This window comes from Pan paniscus, chromosome 13, assembly GCF_029289425.2.
Source record: "Pan paniscus chromosome 13, NHGRI_mPanPan1-v2.0_pri, whole genome shotgun sequence".
NCBI lineage: Eukaryota > Metazoa > Chordata > Mammalia > Primates > Hominidae > Pan > Pan paniscus.
The window spans coordinates 15,211,710-15,226,748 of record NC_073262.2 but is presented as its reverse complement, the minus strand read 5'-3'; the positions used below and the strand labels follow the sequence as shown (position 1 = coordinate 15,226,748).

Sequence of the window (15,039 nt, the reverse complement as noted above, 5' to 3'; positions counted from 1 at the left end):
ATATTCCGTTGTTTTGAGAGGAGGTAGAAGCATTCTCAGCTTCAGGATATTTGCTCACTACTCATTAGTCTCTCTGAGAAGTAGCAAACTTCAAAGGTTAAATATGAAGAGATGAATTGTGTAATGCCTAGATGTCAGTAGCGGAGAAGGTATCTGAGCAAATTCAGAATTTTCTCCCTGTCTCCATGGGCCTAGTGTGAAGAACAGTCATTTGTGTAAGTGGGTCTTTGTGTATATGGTACTGAATCAGGTCACTGAGTCAGAAACTTAGAGCTGTAAGGAAAGTGAGGTGCTCTCCAGTCCAGTGTTCTGGAATTTCTTCTGCAGTGGCCCCCAACAGCAGGTGGCAGCCTCGTCCATGATTGTATTCTTAAGTTACATGGTATTACTCTTTCTATTTGCAATCCATTTCACTGATGGATAGTTCTAGAGATCTGAAATATTGAGATTTAGCTCAGTGTTGTTTATATGAAGATAAATTCCGCTTTCCAACAACTCTCTTGTATATGTCTAACGTCTGCCGCATGGAATGTCACAGATTATGCTTCATACTTGTCTTCCTGAGTCTTCTTTATCCCGAACACCCTGAATTTTTGAATGGTTGACATGCCAGCTGGCTTTCTGCAGATGTACTTCTTGTGTGTAGATTTCCTTCTCTGTGAGGTATTCATATTGAACATGACCTCCAAGTGTGTTTGGGTCTGTGCAGAAGACAATAGGACTGTGAATTCTGATGATTAAACCCTGGATTGTATGTTACTGTGATCAGACCCTGAGACTGCGTTAGCAAGTCTTATAGCATCTGAGTCGCTCTGTTGGAGGAAAGTGCATGTGATGGGCATTTGCTTGCTTCCCCACCAGATTCTCTACCTTCACCCTTCCTGCAAGATTCCCTAGGAAGCTGACTTCTGCTGAATGCAACACTCAGGTTCTCTGCTTCCTAGATTCTAGTTGAGTTTGGTCCATGGGAGGCCTTGGCAGAAATTTTGAGAGTAAGAGCAAATAATTACTTAACCATTAGAAAAAAATAACATGAATGTGTCCTTCTATCCATGGCCTCAGTTCCTGTTGGGGAGCCTCGGTGCCAATCCCTCGGTGCATCACCATTTCTAATTAGTTCCTGTTTTAGTCTGCTTTTGCATGTGTGTGTGTGTGTTGTTATAAAGGAATACCAGAGGCTGAATAATTTTAAAGAAGAGAGGTTTATTTGGTTCACAGTTCTGAAGGTGTGCAAGAAGCATGGTGCCACCATTTGCTTCTGGTGAGGGTTAGGGGAAAATTTTTTCCCCCTGAATTCAGTATAATAAACTTGGTTCTTATTTCTCTTTCTCTCCCCCTCCTTTTTTCTTCCCTCCCCACTACCACATGCACACACACAAATAGACAGATTTGTTTATATTTGACTTTCTAAAAACCTGTTACTAGAAAGGCACATTAATACATTTCTCCTGTGCTGATAGTAATCAGGCAACTCTGGTTTCTATCGGAGGCAATTTCTTACGTATTAAATGCCAGAAAAAGGGCATCCCTCTGTTTTTGTAGAGAGCCTTTCTTTATGAAGACTAATGACCACATTAGTTAGTCAGCCAGTCAATAATACTTACCAAATGTCAGTAGAGCAGAAGTGAACACCAACAGAAAATCACATTTTACAAATGCAATTTACTTGGTATCCTAACATGCCATGTCATAATAATTATTGAGGCTTTTCTTCTCTGCTGCATTGGTCTAATGAATGTGGCTAGAAAAATATGGGTGCCCATGTAGCCTCCTGGAAGCACCTGTATGACTTTTCTAGAAGCGAGGTTCATGGATAAAGATGAATTTTTAAAAGCTGGAATGAATGAGCAGCAATAGCAGAAGGAGAAAAGTGAGTGAGAGCTCTCCAAGAAGCCATCTGGCAGGCTAAGGGTTCCGAGGGAAGCTCTGGTTTCAGAAGCAACTCAGGAATTACTTCTGTCATATTAGGATGGGATGGTAGGAGATTGGGAACTCTAGGGACTAGAAGTCATTTAATTTCCTGTCTACAATCCTTAGAAGAGGTTTTGAGAATTGCAACCTAGGACCTTAACTAATCATCTTCCCTCAGCATTGATAGAATTCTTTATTATACATGTTAATATCAGATTAGTCAGGATGGGCTGGATTATGCTGTGTTAACAGACATTCTGTAAATCTCTGTGGCTCAACAGGGAGCTCTGCCTGTCATGGTCACTTGGGACCCAGGCTTTGGGTATAAGGCTACAGCACATGGAAAATGTATGAATGTCTCTCAGATTCTTAAAGCTTCTGCTGGAAGTGACATGTCATTCTGCTCACAGTTCATTGGCTTAATGAGTCACGTGGCTCTCTCTAACTTCAAGGATGGTATGAAATTGCAATCCTACCATGTTTCTAGAAGGAGAACCAGCCCTAATCACAATGCTGCATGTTTATAGCTTGCCTCATAGAGTTTACTGTATTCTCCTGGTATAATTTTCTTACATGCTCAACTGGAGAGGAAGCTCTTAAATAGAAAAAGATCACAGTAAATTTCCTTTAAAAGATCTATTTTACAACTCTGGCATGATGGAGCACAATGGAGTCCTTAGTAATGGACTCCATCTCTTCCATCAGATAAAATCTTGAGAACTGAAGTTAAAATTTGAATAATGAAACCAAAGGAAAAAAAATTAAATGAATTTTAAGACAATTGAGATAAGAACAACTGTGGCGTCAGCATAATTCAATTTAATAATGTATTAAATATTTTGCAGAAAAGTGAAAAGAAATGGATAGCCAAATCAATGCAGCATTAAGCCACCATTTGGTCTAATTTCTTGCTGAATTGACAAAACAAAACACTAGTTTAGTTATATAAACATGGCTGATGTTTATACAAACAACAGAATTTGCCGGTAGCATTATCACTGGAAAATAAGATGTGTACTTAATTCTTGTATGTTCTGAGCCCATCTAGGAAGAACATAAAAGACGAAGAACAAAGCAATCATAGGATGTTATCATGAAAATATCACCTTTGGCTGGAGTAAAGTTTTGGCTAAATGTGACACTAGTATTTATTACAGCTCACCTTTTTATAATGAAGGGCTATGGACTGAACATTCTTATTATTTCCCATTTTCTTACCACTCTATCCCAACACACATGCACATGCATGCACACACGCACACACACTGGCACCCACACCCATGCATGTGGGACACACAGAGCAGCCCAGGCAATTTCAATTGTTGGCAGCTTTGCTTTTATTAGGTATTAGTCTACCGACTTGCTTTCTCTTTAGAGAGACTAAGTGAAACCAAACTCATTTCCACCCAGTTAGCCTGCTGGAACCTGTAACAGTTACTGTAATGTTAAAAGCAGTAAAACAAAATAAAAACCAGTCAGTTCACTTACTCCCGAAGTCCGCAGTTTGGTGTTCAGCTTTAAAACATATGCTCTGGGTGTCCTGTGGTGGCTACCAGAGGCTTTGGTGAGTCATTGTCAACCCAGTGGCTAGAGAAGTGCTGGAATGCCCCTCTTAAATACAGAGCCACGTTTGTCCTTCAGAATGGCTGCTTGAACGAATTTATTGCTCAACTCGAAAGGCCATTTTTTATAATCCACTGCAGTTGTGCTTCATGTGTTTCTCCACCTATCCTGTAAAGTGTATTGTGAAATTAATTTTGTAGATTTCCTCACACTGCAGTGACTAGGGAAATCACCCATTCGTTATTATCTAATGAGGAGAAAGTGGAAACATCTAGAAGCACTGCTCCCATCCTCCTCCCCAGCCCACACAGACACCTACCTCAGGCCCTCCCTGTCCCAGGTGAGCAGAGGGCCCCACCTTCGGAGGTTGCCTCCCTTCCACCTTCACCAATCCTATGACCAGATTATCCCCAAGGAAATGTCAATTTCCAGGCAGCAAGGGAATCATATAAAGATGAGATCATTGAGAGATTTTTTTCCTTCGTGATTGGCAGTTTATATTTTCTTGGGTCTACAAATCTGACAGCATTTATTAAATTTTCTAGTTTGATACTGACCTCTGTCTGATGCTGGGCTGTCGCCATGCCCAAGACTGAGGGGACCCACAGTCTAGCTAGAAGGCATGGATCAATTCCAACTGTCCTACCCCTAGCCTGTGGGCAGGAGAAAGCTCTCAGGCTCTGGCAGAGGAGTCCCAGGGGCAGGATGCATGATCTTCCACTGTGCCTCCCAGCCATGCTGAGCAGCAAAGCAGACCATGAGCAGGTCTCCTTTAAACTCATTTGCTTGGTTTGTCCTTGAGTGTCCTTGGATGGCTTTGTTCCCTCCTTGTCCAGTATGTCTTGGTCATCCTGATTCCTGGGCTTGGCTCCCAGGTTGATTCTTTCCCTGACACAAAACAGGCACTATGGGCAAAGACACCTGCAGCCTTGGAGGGACCAGTGATGCTGGATGTTTCCTGTTAGCACTCAGGAAAGCTCAGAGCCTTTGATGAGCATCTTTTGATCCATTAGTTAAAACCACGCTGGGTTCTTTATAGTGGTTAGTTAGCTCTGGGCTATGGGATTGTGGAAGACATTTATTTCTTCTTTGGATTCACCTGGATTTTCTGCAACGTACCTGTATCGATAAAATACATGGTGCTTTTCAGAAATTGCCCTATCATCATGTTGCTGTTGTTGTTATTGATATTGTTGTTTCTGATGGATAGAGATCTAGGCCTGACACTCCAAGCAGTGTGAACAGCATTTACCTTGATAAGCATTCTTACATCTTAACTCTCGGGAATTTTAAATAGAAGTGTTCCATGTGATTAAATTAACAGGTTTAGAGATGGGTGTCCTGGTTATTTCCTTTGTTGTCCTCCTGGTAGCTGCCTGCACTCACAGCATGCTGGGAATGGTGATTATAAATGTAACCATGCTCTCTTCTTGTAAGTGGAGAGCCCAGGTACCTCTTATCCAGCATATGACCCTCTTTCTACCTCAGGATAGTCATACTCTTAGGCTTCCTGGATTTATTCAGGGCCAAAGGAGTGGTCAAGGTCCTTTTTGTTTTGCCCTATTCCCTTTGGAAAACATTTAGTTTATGCCCATGTTACAGATTGCAAAATACAGGCACATACTCTCACTAATGTGGTCTGCATGTCCCTTTGCAAGGACATGCAATGTGACTTCACTACTCCTTTCATCAAGAAAAGGAGTCTCTTGGTCGGGCACGGTGGCTCACACCTGTAATCCCAGCACTTTGGGAGGCCAAGGCAGGTGGATCACGAGGTCAGGAGATGGAGACCATCCTGGCTAACACAGTGAAACACAGTCTCTACTAAAAAATACAAAAAAAAAAATTTAGCCGGGCGTGGTGGTAGGTGCCTGTAGTCTCAGCTACCTGGGAGCCTGAGGTAGGAGAATGGCGTGAACCCAGGAGGCAGAGCTTGCAGTGAGCCTAGATCGCGCCACTGCACTCCAGCCTGAGGGACAGAGCGAGATTCTGACTAAAAAAAAAAAAAAAGAAAGAAAAGAAAAGGAGCCTCTTTGCCTCTTTACCCTAATCTGGGCAAGCCTTGCAACCTGATTTGCCAAAAAAATATGAAGGAAGCAATGTGATGTGATTTTCCAAGCTAGAATGTAAGAAGCCTTGGAGCTTCTGCTTTTACTGTCTTCAGATGCTGCCTGAAACCACTGTAAGAAGCTCTAACATACTGGAGGATAAGGGGTGAGCCCAAGAGCAAGCCCAAGAGCAAGCCCACTTCTTTCTGTCCCTCCACCCCACCAGCTCTGATACAGACACACAGGATATTAGTAAAGGATAGTATTTGTTGAGAGTCTTTTGCGTGTCAGGCACTGCTTCTAAACGTATAATACCAGCTCATTCAATCTTCAAATCAAGGCTATACAGTAGGTACTCTTCTTCTTTTTTTTTTTTTTTTTAATTTTACAGCTGAGGGACTGATGTATGGAGAGGTTAGGTAACTTGTTCAAGGACACCAAGCCAGTCAGGGTGCCACTGGACCTAAGACAAGGTAACCTGGCTCTGAGACCAACCCCACAGAGAATTATGTTGATGCTGACAACACTGTAGGAAGTTACAAGGAGCAAAAGAATAGCAGCCTCAGCCCTGAATTCCACTGTAAGCTTCCCTCTAATCTTCCCTGCCTCACTCTCAATCAAATAAAGAGCTGATCAGGAAGCAACTATGCACGGTCTCCACAGTCTCTTATCTTAACCCAGACTCTCCTTTCTATTGATAGCAGGTCTGTAGATAATAATTCTTTCAACCAATTGACAATCAGAAAATCTTTGAATCTATCTATGACCTGTAAGCCCCATTACTTTGAATTTTCCTCCTTCCAGACAAAACCAATGCAGACCAAACCAATGCAGAACTCCTATGTGCTGATGGTGGTCTTACGTTTCCCTAAGTTTCTGCCGACTAAACTGTGCACACGTTCTCAGGACCTCCTGAAGCTGCGTCACAGGCACTAATCAAAGAACACAACCAAGGTGAGTCTCAATCATTTCAAGAAATCTATTTGCAAGGTTAAGGACACACCTGAGAAAAGAACAGAGAACCACAGGAAAAACTGGTCCGTGCTTTTCCCAAAGATTGTCTGGGGACCTCAGTAAGTAAAGGGGAAAAGTGTGGGTATTGGGGAAAGGGGAAGAAGTGGAAAAAATGGGTGTGGGTAAATCAGAGGCAAATGGTTGCATTCTTCAGTCTTTGGTCAGCGTTCACTGAATACACATTTTACATGCGATGGAGGTAGAGGCAGGGATGTAGCTTTTTTATCTTTGTGTAATAGCTCTCTTATTTAGGAACCAGATGGGAAGCAGGTTTGCATAAGCCAGTTCCCAGCTTGGCTTTTCCCTTTGGCTTAGTGAGTCTGGGGTCCCAGGATTTATTTTCCATTCTCACAGGTTGTGGTCCTCACATTTGGCTCAAAATATTCAAATTTTTTCCAGAGTTTGGCCTTTTCTTCAGCACTGGGAATTGTGATCCAAAGCTTTCCCGGATGAAGCACAAAGTTGGAGAAACAAAACGCAAACTAAACAACAACAATGAAACAGAACAGAGTTAATCTGCTGTAGCTCAATAGAGGACGTACCTGCCCCCACCCCGCATCCCTGGGCTTGGGTTTGCCTTGCTGACCTCTGCTGCCACCTGGTGCCACACAGAGAAACTGTGGAGAAACCACATCAGTCTCCTTCAGCCTCAGCTTCACATCTGTGGGTCAAGTAACCCTTTCAGAAGCTGTATAATGTGGGAAAGCTTTCCTCTCAGGAAAATGCACACATCTAACTTTGAGAAGATGCCCTTGGGGGCGCTTCAAGGATCCTAGATAAAGAACCCCCTTTCCCGAACATCCAAGAACCTAAGTTTTTTTTTTTTTTTTTTTTTTGAGAAAGTCTTGCTCTCTCTCCCAGTCTGGAGTGCAGTGGCGTGATCTTGGCTCCCTGCAAGCTCCACCTCCCAGGTTCACGCCATTCTCCTGCCTCAGCCTCCCGAGTAGCTGGGGCTACAGGCACCTGCCACCACACCCGGCTAATTTTTTTGTATTTTTAGTAGAGACTGGGTTTCACCGTGTTAGCCAGGGTCTTCTTGATCTCCTGACCTTGTGATCCACCCGCCTCGGCCTCCCAAAGTGCTAGGATTACAGGTGTGAGCCACCGCACCTGGTCCAAGAACCCAAGTTTTAGATCTAGAGTGATGTCAGCATGACATTGATTTCCTGAGGCCCAGGGGTGAAGGAGCTGAGGACAGCAGAGGGGTGAAGGAACTCAGCTACAGACAGCAGCAGCTGATGCACAGGCCTCCCAGCGCCTGAAGTCACCCGGAATTGGGAAGTGCTCAGAAGCTTACAAAGCTGCCTCGAGGTGGGAACACGACATAAATCCAAGAGCAGATCCCTGATCCTATAAAAATGTACTAGATGCAGTGGGGGCATTTTAAATGAGCAGAGAAGGACAGACAGATAAACAGAAGGACAAACAGTATTGGGATTGGGATAAATGCTCAGCTTTTGCCCAAATCTTAGTGACTTAAGCATCACTTATTTGCTCACGATTCTGTGGCTGGACCATTTGGTTTGGCTCACAGGGCAGGGACTGTGCTGGTCTTACCTGAGCAGACCTGCATGTCTGCGGTCAACTGGGTTGGCAGAGACAGAGTGACTGTCTTCCTCCAGGAAGCAGCAGGTTAACTGGTTGGCAGAGACAGAGGGACAGAGGGACTGTCTTCCTCCAGGAAGCAGCAGGTTAACTGGTTGGCAGAGACAGAGGGACTGAGGGACTGTCCTCCAGGAAGCAGCAGGTTAACTGCTTGGCAGAGACAGAGGGACAGTGGGACTGTCTTCCTCCAGGAAGCAGCAGGTTAACTGGTTGGCAGAGACAGAGGGACTGAGGGACTGTCCTCCAGGAAGCAGCAGGTTAACTGGTTGGCAGAGACAGAGGGACAGAGGGACTGTCTTCCTCCCGGAAGCAGCAGGTTAACTGGTTGGCAGAGACAGAGGGACTGAGGGACTGTCCTCCAGGAAGCAGCAGGTTAACTGGTTGGCAGAGACAGAGGGACTGAGGAACTGTCTTCCTCCAGGAAGCAGCAGGTTAACTGGTTGGCAGAGACAGAGGGACAGAGGGACTGTCCTCCTCCAGGAAGCAGCAGGTTAACTGGTTGGCAGAGACAGAGGGACTGAGGGACTGTCTTCCTCCAGGAAGCAGCAGGTTAACTGGTTGGCAGAGACAGAGGGACTGAGGGACTGTCCTCCTCCAGGAAGCAGCAGGTTGGCTCTGTTTCCTTCGTGGGGTAGCTGGTCTCCAGGGCAGCAAGAGAGACCAAGCCCCAGTGCACATTCTCCAGCCTCTGTGCACATCAGACTTGTTAATATCCCATTGGCCAGTGTACATCACATGGCCAAGCCCAGATTAAGGAGTGGAAAGATGGAGACTATCTCCTCCTGGGAGAGGAGGCAAAGAAGGTGGGAGCATTATGTGGCCATTTATGTTTGCAATCTACCATACTTAGCACTTTGAGAAAAGAATTAACTGAGAAACTTGCTTCAAATAGGGCATTCAGTAAAATGAAGCCCCAATTGAAGTAAAAGGCATATATAAAAAATGAAACTGTGACCGATTTTAAGGACAGTATTGGCAAATATTTCTGTGCTCTTGGAGGAGAAGACCCTTATTTGCATGACATGTCAGAAACCAAAATGAAAGAATTATTTTAACTTGCATTCATAAAAATTGAAATTATTCATTAAAAACATCGTGAATGAAATTAAAAGTCAAAATGTAAGCCAGAAAATTATTCACAATGTACGTGTCAGGAAAAGACAATACCCTTTAAACTTTGAGAGTTTACATCAGACAGAAAACAGCAAATGACAGGATCCAAACTTGATAAAGGACATGAAAAAGAGCCAGCAGTTAGTATGTTTTCTGAATGAATAAGTAGCCAACAGCACATGAAAATGTGTGTATTCCATTTGTAAGCAGAGAAATGCAAACTAAAACAGTAAAGTGTCATTTTCACATCCTGGATTGGCAGAGGGTTTTATGTATTTTACTGATAGGGCTCAATATTAGCAGTAAACAACAAATGGTGAGTTAATATGAGCTTCGAAAGCTCAGGGAAATGATCTCCTTATTTAAACCTGTAGTTCCTTCCTACAGCCAGTGTCTACTGAGCACCTGCTATGTGCCAGGCACAGCCTAAGTCCTGAAGGTGTAGTCTCCACTGAGAAGGTGATATTTGCACAAAGACCTGAAAGACAGGAGTGAACTGTGTGGATAACTGTGGGTACCCCTCCAGGCAGAGGAGTAGCAATGTGGGTCCCAAGGTGGGACCACATCAGACATGTTCGAGGACTAGCTGAGAGAGAGAGGTGGGAGGTCAGAGGAGATGGGGGCCAGCTCTGCTGGCCATCACGAGCACTCTGGGTGCAGAGGGTGAGAGGTTAGGGTTAGGGTCAGGGTCAGGGTCAGGGTCAGGGTTAGGGGTTAGGGTCAGGGTCAGGGTCAGGGTCAGGGTAGGGTCGGGGTCGGGGTCGGGGTCGGGGTCAGGGTCAGGGTCAGGGTTAGGGGTTAGGGGTTGGGGTTAGGGTTAGGGTTAGGGTTAGGATGTAGATATTTCCATGTTTATAGAGATAGCGGTGTAAATATTTCCATGTTTATAGAGATAGCGGTGTAAATATTTCCATGTTTATACAGATAGCGGTGTAAATATTTTCATGTTTATAGAGATAGCGGTGTAGATATTTCCACGTTTATAGAGATAGCGGTGTAAATATTTCCACGTTTATACAGATAGCCGTGTAAATGTTTACACGTTTATAGAGATAGCGGTGTAGATATTTCCACGTTTATAGAGACAGCGGTGTAGATATTTCCACGTTTATACAGATAGCGGTGTAGATATTTCCACGTTTATACAGTCAGCGGTGTAGATATTTCCACGTTTATACAGATAGCGGTGTAGATATTTCCACGTTTATAGAGAGAGCGGTGTAGATATTTCCACATTTATAGAGATAGCGGTTTAGATATTTCCATGTTTATAGAGACAGCGGTGTAGATATTTCCACGTTTATAGAGATAGCGGTGTAGATATTTCCACGTTTATAGAGAGAGCGGTGTAGGTACTTCCACGTTTATACAGATAGCGGTGTAGATATTTCCACGTTTATAGAGACAGCGGTGTAGATATTTCCACGTTTATACAGACAGCGGTGTAGATATTTCCACGTTTATACAGACAGCGGTGTAGATATTTCCACGTTTATACAGACAGCGGTGTAGATATTTCCACGTTTATACAGACAGCGGTGTAGATGTTTCCACGTTTATACAGACAGCGGTGTAGACGTTTCCACGTTTATACAGACAGCGGTGTAGATGTTTCCACGTTTATACAGACAGCGGTGTAGATGTTTCCACGTTTATACAGACAGCGGTGTAGATGTTTCCACGTTTATACAGACAATGGTGTAGATATTTCCACGTTTATACAGACAGCGGTGTAGATATTTCCACGTTTATACAGATAGCGATGTAGATATTTCCAAGTTTATTTTGGGCAGGAAGAAGGTCGAAATAAGAAGGGGCAATGTTTTTGGCCATATCATTGGCTTGACTATTTTATCTGGGTAACTTTATTTGCTAGGCAGGCTAACAAAACTGAATATTTAGCTTTTAGCCTTTGGAATAGAGGTAAGTAAGGAGAACAGATTGATGAGTGGAATAAGCAAATATATTTGCTACAGAAGCTGGAAATCAACAATGTTTAGAAGTAAACTCCAACTTTCTTTCAAAATCTGTTCCCTCTCGTTCATTCCCTGTTTTAGTCATTGGCAGTTGTTTTTTCTCACTCAAAAAGTTAAGAGTAATTTTTACATATTCTTCTCTTTTTTTCACCTTTATATCAATTTGGCTAAAAAATATTATGGAGGGAATGTCTTACCTTATTTCTTAAATTTTCTCCTCTTATTTATTACTACTATTTATCCAACCCTGACTTTGTTCCAGCCCACATTTTTTTCCCCCGATGGGATATTTTTTTTCTTCCAATTTTAATGTATTCTACTCAACAATCTACTTCCAACAGATTATACTTTATAACAGACACCTATGGCCAGGTCTCCACTTCTCATAGATCCATCAATAAGTCTTACTGCCTCCAGGACAGAATTCAAATATTTTATCATGATATTAGCTCCTCACGATACTGCTCTTTTTCAGTAGTCTAATATCCTCCTTCACAATTCTCCCAAGAATCCCATACCCTGGTCAAAACAAGTTACTTGTGAGTTCAGCAACACAGTGTCCTCTAATTCTTGGGTATTATGCAAACCTCTTTTCCTCTGCCCGAAAGCCTCATTCTTGACTTTTCTTTTTCTTCTTCTTCTCATTTTTCCTCTCCTTCATCCTCTCCCTATCCTCCCCACCTTCTCTTCCCTCTTTTCTCCCCATTCCTCTCCCCTCTGTCCTCCTCCTACATTTCTCCTCCCTCCTTCCTCCACCTCCCTTGCCTTCTTCCTCTCCTTTCCTTTTTCTTCCTTCTTCTCCCTTCTGCCTTCTTTGTTCCTTCTCTTTCTTTCTTTCTTTCTTTCTTTCTTTCTTTTCTTTGTTTTTGATATGTCCTTCCACCATTTATTCTCAGGTTTCTGAGCAAAAGTTTCTTGTGAGTTGAGGTTTCTTGTGCAGGGAATTTTCCCTTATAGACTATCCCTCCACATTGCCACTACCACCCCCTACACACACACACACAGACACACACACACACACACACGTGTATTGATTTATCTCCATGACTAAATTCTAAGTGCCTTGAGGCATAGTTCCTACCCTGTCTAATTCATTTGTGGACCCTAGAACAGAACAAGCACTTAATAAATATAGATTGACCAAATGATTGAACAAAGAACATGTGCAGTTATTCAAATGCCAAATATTTGAGATTTTGGATTATTTCTTCTTCCTTGTGAGATACATATGCTCTATTCCATAAAAAAGCAGATTTAAATAAAATATCAAGGGAAGATGTTTTTAACAGTACTTACATTTGTGCTAAGAATATTATATTATTTCTAGGTTTTTGTTTTAGTATGAAAAATGAAGCTAAGTCCTCAAACTATATAATGAGGCTTTATTGAAGAAGAATTAATCTGGGCCAAGCATTTCCCATATTTTAATAGACATACAGGTACTTTTGCCATATTATAACAGAAATATTGTATTTAGAAATGAGTGGACTTAAAGAAAATGAGTGGACTTAAGTTGTAACATAGCCGTCTTGTGGTAAGTCTTTTTGGTTTATAGAAATGATTGTTTAGGAGGCTGAGGTGGACAGATCACTTGAGGTCAGGAGTTCAAGACCAGCCTGGCCAACATGGTGAAACCCCATCTCTACTAAAAATACAAAAATTAGCTGGGCATGATGTCGTGCCGCTGTAATCCCAGCTACTCCAGAGGGTTGAACCTGGGAAGTGGAGGTTGCAGTGAGCTGAGATGGCACCACTGCACTCCAGCCTGGGTGACAAAAAAAGACTCTGTCCTGGAAAAAAAAATGTTATTTAGATTTCCTAAAAAGACTTCTTTTCACATACGTGGGCCATAATGCACCTGCCCTACACACCCCAGGGCTAGTATATTAGTCTATTATGGCTGCCATAACAAAGTACCTCAGACTGTGTTACTCAAACAATAGAAATTTATTTTTTCTTGATTATTGAGGCCAGACATCCAAGTTCAAAATGTCAGCAGGATTGATTGAGTTTTGTGTCCTTTCTTCTTGGCTTATAGATGGCTGTTTTCTCCCTGTGTCTTCACATGGTCATTCTATACCTGACTATGACCTAAACTCTAGTTTAAGTACACCAGCCATATTGGATTAGGGCCATGCTGGTTACCTCATTTTACCTTAGTTAGCTCTATAAAGGCTGTATTTCCAATACAGTCACTTTCAGTAGTACTTTGGGTTAACACTTCAACATAGGAATTTTGGGAGGCATGATTTAGCCCATAATAACCAAGTTCCAGACATCTAGAAACAGCTTCTATGTTCTAGGGCCTGCTGACATCATTAAAACTAGCCAGTCCTAGGCTTGCTTACCCTGCCTACCCTGTTTCTTCTCCTAGAAACCAGAAGAAAGTTTCTTACCCACATTTCACTCCTCTTCCTCTGCCTCCTGACTGATGCTGGGACTTTCCCACGTGCTCCCTCTTCTTGGAGAGGAGGTGTCTAGAGACACCCAAGAGGAGGTCTATACTCTGGGTGACCAAATAATCTGTATAACAGACCCCCATGACACGAATTTACCTATATAACAAACCCACATATGTACCCCGAAGTTAAAAGCTTTTTTTTAAAAGTAAAAAACAACTCATAGAGCTGAATACTGGAAAATAGGAACTTTACCATATGTAAATTTATAAATAAATTTGAAAATGAAATGACCAACTTTTAAAGTTGAAAAATTCTGAGATGAGGAAGTTTATAATATATGGCTTATTTATTATACCGTTATTTATGAAAATGAAACTATTACTTTACCATATATATTTCTCTTTACTCTAAAAATATATCATGAAGTCAGGAGTTCGAGACCAACCCGGGAAACATGGTGAAACCCTGTATCTACTAAAAATATAAAAATTAGCCAGGTGTGGTGGCACATACCTGTAATCCCAGCTACTGGGGAGGCTGAGATGGGAGAATCGCTTGAACCCAGGAGGCAGAGGTTGCAGTGAGCTGAGATCACGGCACTGCACTCCAGCCTGGGTGACAGGGTGAGATCCCATCTCAAACAAAAGAAAAAAGAAAAAAATACATATAAGCTATTTTATTTATAAAACTGCTTAGTATTAGGTATGTTCACAGTTTCTGAACACTTTGCAAATTGGACAATAAAACTAATTTTTAATATGAAAGAAATTGTTTAGCCTATTTCCAGATTTTCAAACAATACCGTTCTAACCTCTGCCCCTTCCAAGATATGAAATTTTATTGTACATTTATTGAAAAGAGGATCACTTTAGATTTTACCAAAGTAGCTAGTATGAAAAAAAAACAAGCCTTGCTATTGTGATTAAATAAGAACATGTTTAATCACTGATTCTTGAATAACACTGATTCTTAAAGAAACAGCTGATTATAATTTTGTATAACGATTTCATGCTGTGGCTCACAATCAGAATATTTTGAATGTTCTGTGAATATTTTTAGATTGGTTTTTCAGGACTTTGCCTAAGTCTCATTTGTAAAGCCCTCAAATATACCAATCATCCCTTTATTAGAATCTGAATGATGCATATATATTATCCAGTTAAATAACTAAGGACCTTTTTTATTTTAGTAGCTTCCAGTTCTCTTTTAAGAGACAGTAACTGTTCCTTCCTTGAAATCCACTACAAATAAGGATAACTGACACATTGTCTAAAACCTCTGGAGTAAAAACTGGGTGTCAATTATAACTTTTACCACAATGGCCTTGAGACTTGGACTTCATTTTCTACCCTCTGAGAGAGTCTGGACAATTTCATTTAATCTGTTTTTGCAAGATAAGATTGGAAG

General features: G+C 42.0%; 1 pseudogene; it reads right to left on the bottom strand.

Annotated features, from left to right (window-relative positions):
• Nucleotides 1-8,109, bottom strand: part of LOC117978421 (protein capicua homolog) — a 36,773-nt pseudogene extending 28,664 nt beyond the window's left edge.
• Nucleotides 8,110-15,039: the final 6,930 nt, after the last annotated feature.